Source organism: Hyperolius riggenbachi, chromosome 2, assembly GCF_040937935.1.
Source record: "Hyperolius riggenbachi isolate aHypRig1 chromosome 2, aHypRig1.pri, whole genome shotgun sequence".
Lineage (NCBI taxonomy): Eukaryota > Metazoa > Chordata > Amphibia > Anura > Hyperoliidae > Hyperolius > Hyperolius riggenbachi.
Window position 1 is genome coordinate 556,838,610 of NC_090647.1, and position 14,143 is coordinate 556,852,752.

The window sequence follows — 14,143 nt, forward strand, 5'->3', positions numbered from 1 at the left end:
TGCCCCACAGACACAACAGGAAGTTGACACAACAGGAAGCTGGAGAAAATGCCCTCTGGGGAAGATGGGGAAACCCCACTCACTCTGATAGCCGTTAAAGAAAACCTGTAAAGACAAAAAGTTCCCCTCAAGGGTAATCACCTTGGGTGGGGGAAGCCTCCGGATCCTATCGAGGCTTCCCCCGTCCTCCTGTGTCCCACGGGGGTCTCACTGTGCCCCTCTGAACGGCGGGGATGTAAATATTTACCTTCCCGGCTCCAGCGCAGGCGCAATATCGGCTCTCCGCTCTACCGAGCAGTCGCAAGTCTCCTGCGCCTGCGTAGTAGAGCGAACCCGACGCTATCAGCGGTTGGTTTCCGCTTGTGCAACCTTCCTTTGTGAGTACCCTAATCCTTTTTGTTTTGTATCACTCTTCTTGTGACATACTGCACCATTTGGGCTCCCGTTGTCTCTTCATTCTCATTTTTTAGGGAGTTTAACCTCTTGAGGACTGCAGGGCTAAACCCCCCAAGTGAACAGGCAATTTTTAGTAAAAAAGGCCACTGCAGCTTTAAGGCCAAGCTGCAGGGCCGCACAACAGAGCACACTAGTGATTCCCCCCAACCTCTTTTTTTCCCCACTAACAGAGTTCTCTGTTGGTGGGGTCTGATCGCTCCCCCCATGTTTATTCTTTTTTTAATAAATATTTTTGTTGCAGCTTTTAAAAAAAACCCTGTTCCTTTAAATCCCTTGCCTCCCTCCCTCCCCACAGCCGGCCAATTACGGCGATCGGCTGTCATAGGCTTCTGCCTATGAGAGCCGATCGCTCTCTTGTCCCCCAGTGCAGCGCTGCTGCTGATCGCGATGGCGCCGTCTAACAGTCTCCCGAGCGGCAATAGCCGCTCAGAGACTGAAGGGGGGGCGGAGCTCCTTCCCCCAAGCAGGAGATGCGTGCGCAGCCTGCGAGCGATCTCCTGCAAAACAGAGCCCCAGGACTTTACGCCAATTGGCGTTAGGCGGTCCTGGGGCTGCCGCTGCAGCCATCCCCATCGGCGTGACGTGGTTGGCAAGAGGTTAATCACCCTACCTTGCAGTTGTTTAATTCAGACAACTTTGCCCACGTGTACCGCCATGCAATGCTGAGCCAATACTCTCTAGGACTGAAAAGGAAGCCTTTGGAATTGGTGAGGAGATCTATTTGTCCTCAGGAGAAACCTACAATTGTATTTTAGGGGACACTTTGGGATTTCTGCTAATTACATAAAGCAGTTTTGGGAACAAGCACAGCCGGCAATGTGTTTTATTGATATTTTTTTTTTTTCATTGGATTATAAACTGTAAATCAAACAATATCTTTGTTTTCAGATGTGCCACCAAATTAAAATTCATATCTGTCCAGACACAAATAATGCAGATGTTTTTAGGACAGACTGCAGAGACGAGAGGGATATTTGGTGAGGGAATGACTTTGTTTCATGGGGGAGAGAAAAAGGATTTTTTTTCTTTGTTACATACGCGCTTTATAATTGTTCTTGGCCAAAACAACTGTTTATGATCGAACGAAAAACCTGAGTGTATCTGAGTGTAAAAATCCAGATCCAGCTGATAAAATCTAGAGTGGAATTGGGTGTTAAAATCTAGAGTGGATTTTGGTGCTAAAATCTAGTGGATCCAAGTGTTAAAATCTAGAGTGGATCCAGGTGCTAAAATCTAGAGTAGGTCCGGGTGATAAAATGTAGTGGATCTGAGTACTAAATTCTAGAGAGGGTTCAGGTGTTAAAATATAGAGTGGATGCGAGTGCTAAAATCTAAAGATTCATAATCTCTAGATTTATAATCAGAAAGTCAAGGTGCTGGACCACTCTGAACCAAATTTAAAGTAAACCTCTGGACTAAAAATCTACTCAGCAGCACTGAAAAGGTTCGGTGTTTCTTTAACAGTTTCACAGCGACAGAACTTTGTTTTTCTTACCAAAGCATCATTTTTAGCTGCATTTTTAGCTAAGCTCCACCCATCAAAGAAAAAAGCCCGGGCTTCTTTCCCCTGATGCTGTGCAGAGCATGATGGGATTTCCTATGTTGTTATTCACATTGCCTAGCAACTGGGAGGGGTGCTCAGGACACAGGACAGTTGGAACTGTCTCTCATGCTCCCTGTCACCTCCTTTCAACCAAAAATATGTCTGCCATTATGAAATCACAAACCTTTGCCTGTTCTTTTAAAACAGGGTGGGTAAGAGATTATATTACCTATCTATTTTAATTAACATAACTAATGTAACTTAATGAGAGTATGTTTGTTTAGGCTGGAGTTCCTCTTTAATGCTACATCTCTACAGAAGAGTCCTGGAGTCAGCCCGGAACCGGCTTGGTCTTCTGCTTTCGTGGAACCGTTGTGACTTTGAAACACGGGACTGACAGAATAAAGTTTGGTTTGATTGTTTTCTATATTTGGAGTTCTGGCTGGAACTTCCCTCCACCACGTAATACAAATCTCCGAATGGCAATTCCCAAACAAACCATGTTTAATTTTGTCAGCGTTTGGTGCTAAGAGGCATAGCTGAGCAAACAACACCATCACAAGGCTTACCGTTGGCAAATTCCTTGGAAATGTTTAATTGTTCTTAAAACTGACAGGAGGATGAGGACAAAACTGGGGAGATGAACATCTTTATTAGTCTGTGAATACATTAGTATCTCTGGCAAGTTTTAAATACAGTCTTTGTCCAACTGAGAAGATCCCCCCTTACTTCCTGTCACGTCAGGAGGAAGGCTTGGCTACACCATGTTGTTTAGACCCAGTTTTTATTTATTTAAGTATTTATATAGCGCCAACATATTACGCAGCGCTGTACAGAGTATATTGTCTTGTTACTAACTGTCCCTCAGAGTAGGTGGATAGCGCCCCCCAGAGCTTGCCAATGGCTGGCACACATTTCATTGGGATGCAGTTTGCAATGTTATTTTATTTTTCACCCCATAATCCACAGATAATATCTGGCATTTCATGGGCGTTGCCAGCCCCAGAGATCAGTGGCACGTGCCACGGATCTATTCTGGGATGCCCTGCATGTTCCCCAGGCAGTACTCACCTTCGGCTGCTTGGTCTCCAGATTCCGCAGACATCTTCTCTTCTGGACTTCTCCCCCTGGTGTCTGAGAATTATTCAGAGGTTAGAGTTCCTAGCATCTGATTCTCGCTGCCTATTTATGTGTTATGCTGCATTTTCTTTGTATTAATGGAGAGGGGGCTTCATCCAACATTTTGCTGGGCAGGCCTACTTCGACCGCTGTTAAGTTCATGTAAATTTTGCTCCACCTGTGACCACACCCACATTCTGGTGCAAGGCCACACCCATTTTTGGCTGGAATGCCCAAAAGTGCCCCAGATCTCTTAGGGTCCTAGCCACGCCCTTAGGGGCCACCCAATCTCCTGTACGTAGTTGATTGAAACTCCTCTGGCCTGGCTCACACAGCATCCGCTGCCAGATGGCTTTCCAGAGCGGACACCGGCAGGCGTATGTGTATATACGCTGCTGGTGAGCTGAGCGCAGGGTGAGCCGAACGATGGCTCTCCCTGCTGCCGCTCACCCCGGCGGCGTAAAATACAATTCCCCCTCTGTGTCCTTGCAACTCGGAGGAAGATGTAATTCTGGGTCTGGCGATCCTTGGAGCCCCGAAATACGCTTGTGTATAACATTACTGCTATGGGGCGCCTAGTTTCGCTGAGCGTCACGCGCCAAAACCATCTGCTTCAACCACCAGACATGCAGAGCAGACCGCATGCTTTCCCTCATGAAACTATGGACACATTGACATATGTCTGTCACCAGGTGCGTCCATTGTGTTCCCGCAGCCCACACAGATGAGGTTTGCACCATTTTAGTCCATCTGCTCCTTAAAGAGGAACTCCAGTGAAAATAATGTAATAAAAAAAGTGCTTCATTTTTACAATAATTATGCATAAATGATTTAGTCAGTGTTTGCCCATTGTAAAATCTTTTAAATCCCTGATTTACAGTCTGACATTTATTACATGGTGACATTTTTACTGCTGGCAGGTGATGTAGCTACTGCATGCTTTTTTGGCAGTTGGAAACAACTGTAAACAGCTGTTTCCCACAATGCAACAAGGTTCACAGACAGGAAACTGTCAGGAGTACCACGGTCCTCAGAGCTTCTTGTGGGAGGGGTTTCACCACAATATCAGCCATACAGCGCCCCCTGATGGTCTGTTTGTGAAAAGGAATACGTTTCTCATGTAAAAGGGGTATCGGCTACTGATTGGGATAAAGTTAAATTCTTGGTCAGAGTTTCTCTTCAAGGCAGCCATACAGTGGTCGATTGCCAACAGATCGACCAACAGATAGATCCCTCTCTGATCTATTCTGATCACAGAGGGATCTATTGACTCCCCAATACTGCACACAGATTTTGAATTGATTTCAGCTTGAAATCGATTCACAACCTGTGGAGCTGCTGACTGCTCGCCGCCCCCGTGTGCTCTCTAACCCCCCCCCCCCCCCCCACCACCACCACCACCACCACCACCAGCAATACATTACCTGTCCGCCGGCGCGAGTCCCCGGTCTGTGCTGACACTTTCTCCGGCTGGCCTGTCTCCTCTTCACTTCCTGTCCCGTCCTGTGACGAGCAGAAGTACAGACAGTAGAGGGCGCTCTACTGTTTGAACTTCGGCTTGTCTCAGGAGGAGACAGGAAGTAATGAGGAGACAGGCCAGCCGGAGAAAGTGTCAGCACAGACCGGGGACTCGCGCCGGCCGACAGGTAATGTATTGCTGCCGCCATTCAGCGTCTGTCGGCGGCGAATCAATCGCTGCTAACGACGCACTCTCAACCCGCCCGCGATCAAGCAAAATTTTCCGCCGGGACAGATCGACTGAATCAATTGATTTCGGATGGTCAACATTTGCGTTACCGATTTAACAGCAGATTCAATCACAGTGATTGAATCTGCTGTATATCAACATGAAATCGACGCAGTGTATGGGTAGCTTTAGTGTGCCAGACACTGCCACAGGCCGCCAGAGTGGCACCATGCTTATGCTGTAGGGACACACTGCCGCTCACGGACTAAAGCTAAATACACACCTTCTCTGTTGCCCTGGCAGTGATCAGGGCTCGATCCTTCAAACAAAATTTTGTACTTGAATTCTATACAAACTTGTCGCTAGCCTACAGGCTAGCAATGTATTTATTGCTATAGAAGGAGGCAGAGGGATGACGAGCGTTGCACAACAGAGCAGCTTCTCGCGGACAGGGGACATGGGGAGAATAATGTGCTGGGCGGTAGCTTGGGTGTCACAGTTCATCAAAGGGCCAACATGGCGGATCTTTAAGTGATGTAGGATCTGATGTAGGATCTGATGTAGGGTGGCCACTGTATACACACTAAATGCACACTGGAATCTCACCCGAGGCAGTCTTTACTGGCTTTTTTGGCTGAGTTTAATCCAGTGTGTGCACATGGCTTAATGTGAACCTGAACCGACTAAAATTATTTAAAATAAACACATGATTTACCTGCAAATTAATATTACCTACTTACCTTGCCGTCAGTTCCTCTCAGAAGCTCACCATTTTCACCTAACTATGATTCCTTCCGGTTCTGACTAGATTTTGTCAGTACTGAAATATATCAGTTGCAGTCAGTTATATATCAGTTGCTGTCAGTTGTATATCAGTTAAAACTGAAAGGACAACTGATGTGCAAGGTAATGTCCATGTTTCCCTATGGCTCAAGTGGGTGATAATCCAGTTTAACAGTGTGCTGACCAGGAACCTGTTATGGGGTCATTGCCATTTTCAAAATGGGGGATGTAGAATTCCATTTATCAGAGGACAAACAGGATGCAGGCGAGGAGAAAGAGATTGATGAGTATGACGTGCGTATGTTTATTTTGTTTTTAATTTTCAGTTCAGGTTTGCTTTAAGTCTTTGAACCTGCTGTGCCTGCCAGTGTTGGCGTTGCTGGACATGTGATCTTTGTGTAATAGGTTCAAAACCCAGACCGCAGTAATAATAATCGTACTGCAGGCAGCTCTGAAATAAACATTCCCGGCTGGAGTTCCACCTTAACTTGTCAGCATTCTCATAAAGTTGAAATATTGGTTTGAAGTTGAGGTGTCCTTGAAATATTTGTTTTTACATCAACCGTACATTCAGAGACAACCGTCACTTAACAGCCTCTCGCTGTGCTTTGTTAACACTGCGAAACAGACCCATTTATCACCGGTGCGGCATCAAATGCAAATGTTACCATTGTGCTCTGTTAATGAGGTTTCAGATGACAAAAAAACGATAGGATTCCACTTCCCTTATGTCATGGCTATGTTCTAAAGTGCTGCAGAAGATGTCAGTGCTATAGCAATACTTAATTATAATATGGTAGGACATTAGACTATGACTATGGTAGGATTAGATTGTGAGCTCCTCTGAGGACAGTCAGTGACATGACTATGTACTCTGTAATGTGCTCCAGATGTCAGTGCTATATAAATACATAATAATATGGTAGGACATTAGACTATGACTATGGTAGGATTAGATTGTGAGCTCTTCTGAGGAAAGTCAGTGACATGACTGTGTACTCTGTAAAGTGCTGCAGAAGATGTCAGTGCTATATAAATACATAATAATAATATGGTAGGGCATTACACTATGACTATGGTAAGATTAGATTGTGAGCTCCTCTGAGGACAGTCAGTGCCATGACTATGTACTCTGTAAAGTGCTGCAGAAGATGTCAGTGCTATATAAATACATAATAATATGGTAGGACATTACACTATGACTATGGTAGGATTAGAGTGTGAGCTCCTCTGAGGACAGTCAGTGACATGACTATGTACTCTGTAATGTGCTGCAGAAGATGTCAGTGCTATATAAATACATAATAATAATATGGTAGGACATTAGACTATGACTATGGTAGGATTAGAGTGTGAGCTCCTCTGAGGACAGTCAGTGACATGCCTATGTACTCTGTAATGTGCTGCAGAAGATGTCAGTGCTATATAAATGCATAATAATAATATGGTAAGACATTAGACTATGACTATGGTAGGATTAGATTGTGGGCTCCTCTGGGGACAGTCAGTGACATGACTATGTACTCTGTAAAGTGCTGCAGGAGATGTCAGTGCTATATAAATACATAATAATAATATGGTAGGACATTAGACTATGACTATGGTAGGATTAGAGTGTGAGCTCCTCTGAGGACAGTCAGTGACATGCCTATGTACTCTGTAATGTGCTGCAGATGTCAGTGCTATATAAATACATAATAATAATATGGTAGGACATTAGACTATGACTATGGTAGGATTAGAGTGTGAGCTCCTCTGAGGACAGTCAGTGACATGACTATGTATTCTGTAAAGTGCTGCAGAAGATGTCAGTGCTATATAAATACATAATAATAATATGGTAGGACATTAGACTATGACTATGGTAGGATTAGATTGTGAGCTCCTCTGAGGACAGTCAGTGACATGACTATGTACTCTGTAAAGTGCTGCAGGAGATGTCAGTGCTATATAAATACATAATATGGGAGGACATTAGACTATGACTATGGCAGGATTAGATTGTGAGCTCCTCTGAGGACAGTCAGTGACATGACTATGTATTCTGTAATGTGCTGCAGAAGATGTCAGTGCTATATAAATACATAATATGGGAGGACATTAGACTATGACTATGGTAGGGATTAGATTGCTAGGCCCTCTGAGGGACAGTGTTCAATGATAAGACAATATACTCTGTACAGCGCTGCGTAATATGTCAGCGCTATATACATTCTTCAATAAACAAATAACAGTGCCAGTTGCCTGACATCCTGCTGATCTTTCTGGCTTCAGTATTGCCTGAGTCACTTACCTGATACAAGCATGAGGTTAGTGTAGTCAGACTTCAGTCGGAGCACCTGATCTGCATGCTAGTGCTGGTTCTGTGGCCTAAAGTAAGGCAGAGGATCAGCAGGACAGACAGGCAATAGGCATAGTTTAAATAGAAATACATACAGTAAAACCCCCATTATCCGGCACCAATGGGGATTGGCTGATGCTGGATAAGTGTAGTTTCTGGTTGCTTGAGAGTCAATGTTAAAAATAGGCCTAGCTAAAAAACAGTACTGTACCCCACACTAGTGTGGTCAGACTTACGCCAGAGCACCTGATCTGCATGCTAGCACTGGTTCTGTGGTCTAACGTTTTGGAGGCCGAGCATCAGCAGGGCAGCCTGGCAATTGGCATTCTTTAACCAGAGACTAAGCACCCTCATGTATTTTACCATATATATCAGTGGGAAGATAAGAGAAAACACCTACCATGCTCTCTGTTTCATCTTTCACTGCTCAGCCTGCTTGTTATCAGCCCTGATAAAATCCCTGACTGAGCATTCAGTCTGGCTTTGCTCAGGAACAGTGGCGGCACCAGGGGGGTGCTTTGGGGTGCTGAACCCCCTAAATTGGTCCAAGCACCCTATTAGCACCCCCCAGCATGAACTGACTTTTAGCGTCTAATAGACGCCGCATTAGTTCACTGGCAGCAGCAGCCCGCAGCTCCGGCAGCGGCAGAGCAGGGGTATGGTAAAATGGCGTCCAAAGCCCTGCTCTGGAGACTTCGAGTCAGCGCAGGAGTTTAGTTGCTGGCTGGCAGAGGATCGTGGGAGCTGCGCGCTGGACGGAGGCCGGGACAGGAGGTCTGCTGCAGGTGGGTAAATGTTTTTTTTTTATTTATTAGCAGGTGTATTTGCTGGGCAAGCCTGCCACATGATTGAAGTGTTTTCTGGGCAAGTCTGCCACATGATTGAAGGTGTTTTCTGGTCAGGTCTGCCACATGATTGAAGTGTTTTCTGGTCAAGTCTGCCACATGATTGCACATATTTTTTGGTCAAACCTGCCGACATGATTGCACGTATTTTCTGGTCAAATTTGCCGACATGATTGCACGTATTTTCTGGTCAAATTTGCCGACATGATTGCACGTATTTTCTGGTCAAATTTGCCGACATGATTGCACGTATTTTCTGGTCAAATTTGCCGACATGATTGCACGTATTTTCTGGTCAAGTCTGCCACATGATTGAACGTATTTTCTGATCAAATCTACCACATGATTGAACGTGTTTTTTGGTCCTATCTGCCAACATGATTGAATGTATTTTCTGGGCAAATCTGCTCACATTACGTGTATTTTCTTGAGAAAACCTGTACAATGATGTGAATTTTCTGGGGAAAGGGTCACAAAATTTGGGCCCACTGTCTTTGCATTTCACTTTTAAAGGGAACCCGAGGTGAGAATAATATTGAGGCTGCCATATTTATCTCCTTTTAAGCAATACCAGTTGCCTGGCTGCCGTGCTGGTCCTCTGCCTCTTATTCTTTCAACCATAGACCCTGAACAAGCATGCAGCAGGTCAGGGGTTTCTGACAATATTGTCAGAACTGACAAGATTAGCTGCATGCTCGTTTATGGTGTAATTCAGTTTATTACTGCAGCCAAATAGATCGGCAGGGCTGCCAGGCAACTAGTATTGTTTTAAAGGAAATAAATATGGCAGCCTCCATATCACTCTCACCTCGGGTTCACTTTAAATTACAGTTAGCTCCGCCCTCATCCGGTCATGGCCACGCCCATTTTTACGCGGCTATAGACACACCCATTTTTGTGTGCCGTGGGTCATCAGCTACCCCAGAAGTTGGTCCAGCACCTGCATAGCACCCCCCCAAAAACAATCCTGGAGCCGCCACTGCTCAGGAATCATTATAGCAAAGCCAGACTGAATGCTCAGTCGGGGATTTTATCAGGGCTGATAACAAGCAGGCTGAGCAGTAAAGGATGAAACAGAGAGCAGGGTAGGTGTTTCCTCTAATGTTCCCACTGACATATATGGTAAAATACATGAGGGTGCCTCATCTCTCGTTCACTTTAAATGGAAGTAAATATTCCAGCCTCAATACTCTTCTAACTATAGGGTCACTTTAACCCAGGGATGTCCAACTCCAGTCCTGGATGGCCTTATCCATGCCACATGCCAGTGTCTAGGATGGACTGAGACATGGAGAAATGTGTTCTAATTGAAGAACCAAACCTTTCCTGGTTCAGTCCCATCAGTCCCAATTAATTTAGGCTGCACCAAAAACATATGAGGCCCTCATGAGATCACTGTACTAAAGGTTCTAACTGCGTATCTTGTAGTGAGCAATCACATTGCACCTGTATGCTCAGATTTGGAGGTCATGCACCAACATACTTCACAGTTTGCTAGTAATGGCAGAACTTGTCCAGTCACTTCTGGAATATATTTAATTCAAAGACTGTGCTTATACCAGGAGCCAGGACCGCTCTTGATTTTTATTTTTTAGCATTGATGGAAAAAGGCTTTGATAGCTATGTTTCATGTAGAAATAAAACTATGCCATTTCTGAGATCTTTCACCCCTTTGGAGAGTGGGCTAGCTTTCCTTGCATGGCTACTACTGAGTCACAGGACTCCGCTTTGCCCCGCTGGAGGAAGCTGATGAGAATTGGCTCTGTGCTGCTGAGTGCAGTGTTGTAGTTGTGAATGACCAAGGGTGAGTGGATGATCAGGGAAGGCAGCATGCAAATAATAGCTGTACAGAGTCAGGGCAGGCGGCAGGGAATCGAGGTGGAACCTCAGGTAGATGTTCATGGTAGGCAGATGAGAGTATCAGAGCAGAAAATCACAGGTGATAGCTGCAGAAAGAAATCGGGGTAGCAGTACTACAGAACTCAGTAGAGTCTTTTCTGACTTCTCTTAAGTGTTCAATGCTCAGTAATATTACAGGCCTGTATGTTGTTCCTAAGTTTGGCCAGAGGTGGCTCCAGGGAGCAAACTTCCAGAGAAGCAAAACCATTCTCAAAGGCGGTAGGGGAGAAGGTGATCCAAGGCATGACTGCGGGAGACACCCTCACACCACAGTTGCCTTCTCCACAACTACTCTGAAGAACATTGTGGATCAAGTTGGGTGAAAGTTGACCAAAAAGTCCTTCATTGCAAAGATCTAAGTCATGACAGGGTTAAATATTAGATCCATATATAAAAACTTCATAAACATCCCAGGTTGCTCTGATCTGACAGTCACCATCTGTCTCTCATGCAAATACTTGCGTAGTGCCAGCGGGTCAAGTGCCACCGGCCCTTCCGCAAGTGTTCACAGTCCGCAGAGCAGTTGTTCACATGGAAAGCTGTGCCTCCTTGGTGTGCCATTCGAGCTGGTGTAGAGAGTAAGGAAGTTCTCAGCCTACACAAAGCCCCCAGGCAGCACCACAACACGAGCTTGCACTGTGACAACCTGCTGACCGTCCCCTGCTGGCAGCCTGGCAGCAGAATCTAATGTTGGAATAAATGCATAATGTATTATAAACTGGGAGTGGCTGACTTTATGGAAATCGTGGTGAGTCCAGAGTTCGGAGCGAGGCCGCTTTCACATCAGGTACGTGCCAAAATTTAAACACCGTGTGTGTGCTGAATTAAGCAACAATTGTATCGAGGCCAATAGGCAGCGGACGCATCGAGTTAAGAGAATATCCTATGCCCAGGCTGCCTGGTACAGAGCACTCTCTCTCGCACTAAGTCGCTTCTCCTCGTTTACTTGTCCGTGACTCAACCTCCCTCTTGTGGGCACTGGGAAAGAAGGAACGGGAAAGGAGAAAAAAAAATATTCTCATTGCACAACAATACTGTCCATTGTACACCGGTGCCAGCTAGAGAAACAGCAGGAAGCAACCAGCTGTGCCAAATAAGCAACCACTTCATTCCTGGAATGTTTCAGATATTTGGAGTGACTTTTCAAATAGAGAAGCAGGACTGCTATCAGTGGAAATGGGCGATCTAGGAGAGATCTGTCATAGGTACGTGGTTGAAAGATTCGCCTAGGCAAAAAATGTGGTCTCCTTTCCTACTGCTGCTTGTATCTCCCCCACACACCCTACCCCCTCCTCGCCTTGTGGTTGTAGTTGGTTTGGAAGAAACTCAAGATGAATGGTCACGTGTTGTGCCAAAAATTACGCTAGGATGCTATCACAGCCAGTGAGGTGCTTAGATCTGTGCCCGTGATAGCTCACTTTTTACGTGCTAGCACAATGGTGAAATTTTGGATACTCTTCTTGACTGTTTTGAAGAGTTTTAAGATGCTCATTGTCTGAAACCTTTCATGGCAACCCAGCCAGATGAAGTTTCACCAGGGAATGGGGTATCAAATTTGTATGAAAAAGTCTACGGTTTGGTTACATACCGGCCCAATTTCCTCCTAAGCATCTTCAGAAAAAAGTTTATTTGCCCTTCAAAAAACAGTGTGATGTGTTACAATATTGTTGCAGAGAGTATGAGGGCCTTCGTAGAGTGAAGTACAATACTCTTCTAAATGTGGTCTTGCACCTATAGTCTCAACCGACTTTATTTTATACTTGGGGATAAGATACTAAATTTGTACTACATAGCCCAGACCCAGGGACGGATCAAGACCAAGTTGCGCCTGGAGCAAGGTCAGGTTTTGGCGCCTAATGGTCAGGTTTTGGCGCCTAAACTGCCATTCATTTTGCCGCCTTTTTAAGAATTCAACAAATTGCGTCTGGGGCAAGATACCTGCTCGCGCCCCCCCTAGATCCGTCCCTGCCCAGACCAGATTAAAGCTAAATTGCCTGTTTGATCATTTCTGCAAACTTGATTTTTTTTTTCTTGTTGTCCTTCGCTAAGTAATAAACACCAATGGCATCCGTCCAAACCACATGGCCAAAGATACCGGCCCCATCTTATCTGGTGAAGGGACTGCAATATGTAGTGTCATGGCCTGGTTTTGAGATTCTTCATAATGCAAAACTAAATCCACCAATAGTGATTGCACGGATTGTAGGCGAACAGTTCGCAGTGTACAACATCCTATTAGCATCACATGGCTTCAGCACACAAGTCTGGATATTAATAGACAACTTTTGGGCATCTATAATATGAAGATTGGTCTTTTTGGGATGGGCCAGGACTGGATTCAATATATTCTAGATCAGGGATGTCAAACTCCAGTCCTCCGGGGCAATATCCATGCCAGTGTTCAGGATGGGCTGAGAAATGGAGAAATGTGTTCTACTTGATGAACCCATGCCTTTCCTGATTCACTCCCATCAATTAATTTGAGTAGTGCCCAAAATGTGTGAGGACCTTGTGACATCCCTGTATTACATGTTCAAACTGCATATCTTGTAGTGAGCAATCAGATTGCACCCGTATGTGCTGAGCTCAGATTTGGAGGTCATGCACCAACGTACTTTACAGTTTGCCAGTAATGGCAGGACATGTTTAGTTGTTTCTGGAATATATTTAATTCAAAGACTTTGCTGTATGCCAGGACCACTCTGGGGGGGGGGGGGGGGGGGGGGGGGACTGATGCAAAAGGCTTTGATGGATATGTTTCATACAGAAATAAAACTACGCCACTGTTGAGATCTTTCACCCCTTTGGATGCATCTCGTGGTTCACTCCTCTTAAATGTAATCTGAGCTGGGTGACGTCCATGGCACAGAGTACATACAATGTCTCTGCATTTCCACCGACCTTTGCCCAATGATTTCACTATTGCCAAGGTAAATCAAACACGGGATCTAAATAAAAAATACCTTATCTCTATAAAATGAATAATTAACTTGCAGGGGCATCAAACCAGCAATGTATTTACCAGAAAGTCCCTTCCCCCTCCCTCCCCGAGACTCGTAGGCCGGAATTGGGGAGCAAAGTCGATACAATGAAAAGAGTTACAATTTTTTTTTTTAAGTTGAGTTACACTCAGGTGGCTATTTTGTTTCATAGGATACATTACACGGTTGTATAACTTGCACCAGACTGATGCTCGTCTACCAAGGCTGTTACAAGTCCTCATCATCAGGGCTGGGACAAGGTTGTCCAGCATTAGAGGCAGAGGTTCCAAAGTGTGCACCCCCCCCAAAAAAGTGGTGTCTGTCCCAGTATAACTAGCTAGAATTGCCTCCAGTGTTAGGTAGATACCTCTCCACTATATGTAGCCAGATGTGCTCACAGTGTTAGGTAGGTACCTGCCCCAGTTGAGGTAACCAGGTGTTCCCCCAGTACAGTAATAAGTAGCCCCTTTCCCATTTTAGATAGCTAAA

At 45.1% G+C, this 14,143-nt stretch overlaps 1 protein-coding gene and 1 long non-coding RNA gene across 11 annotated transcripts in view; one reads left to right on the forward strand and one right to left on the reverse strand.

Annotated features, from left to right (window-relative positions):
- ZBTB20 (zinc finger and BTB domain containing 20) overlaps positions 1-14,143 on the forward strand; it is a 1,072,531-nt gene that overhangs the window by 746,306 nt on the left and 312,082 nt on the right. The window contains exon 7 of one of the 10 annotated variants that reach the window (XR_011026572.1): positions 2,284-2,385. The exons of the other annotated variants lie outside the window; for them this stretch is intronic. The gene's annotated coding sequence lies outside the window, so the exon portion shown is untranslated. Of the gene's footprint in view, positions 1-2,283; positions 2,386-14,143 lie in introns of those variants that run through there. 10 annotated transcript variants of the gene reach the window in all.
- Positions 1-14,143, reverse strand: part of LOC137547357 (uncharacterized) — a 68,498-nt gene that overhangs the window by 50,480 nt on the left and 3,875 nt on the right. Inside the window, exon 2 of the long non-coding RNA XR_011026573.1 lies at positions 7,882-7,958. This is a non-coding gene — a long non-coding RNA (uncharacterized lncRNA). The remainder of the gene's footprint in view (positions 1-7,881; positions 7,959-14,143) is intronic.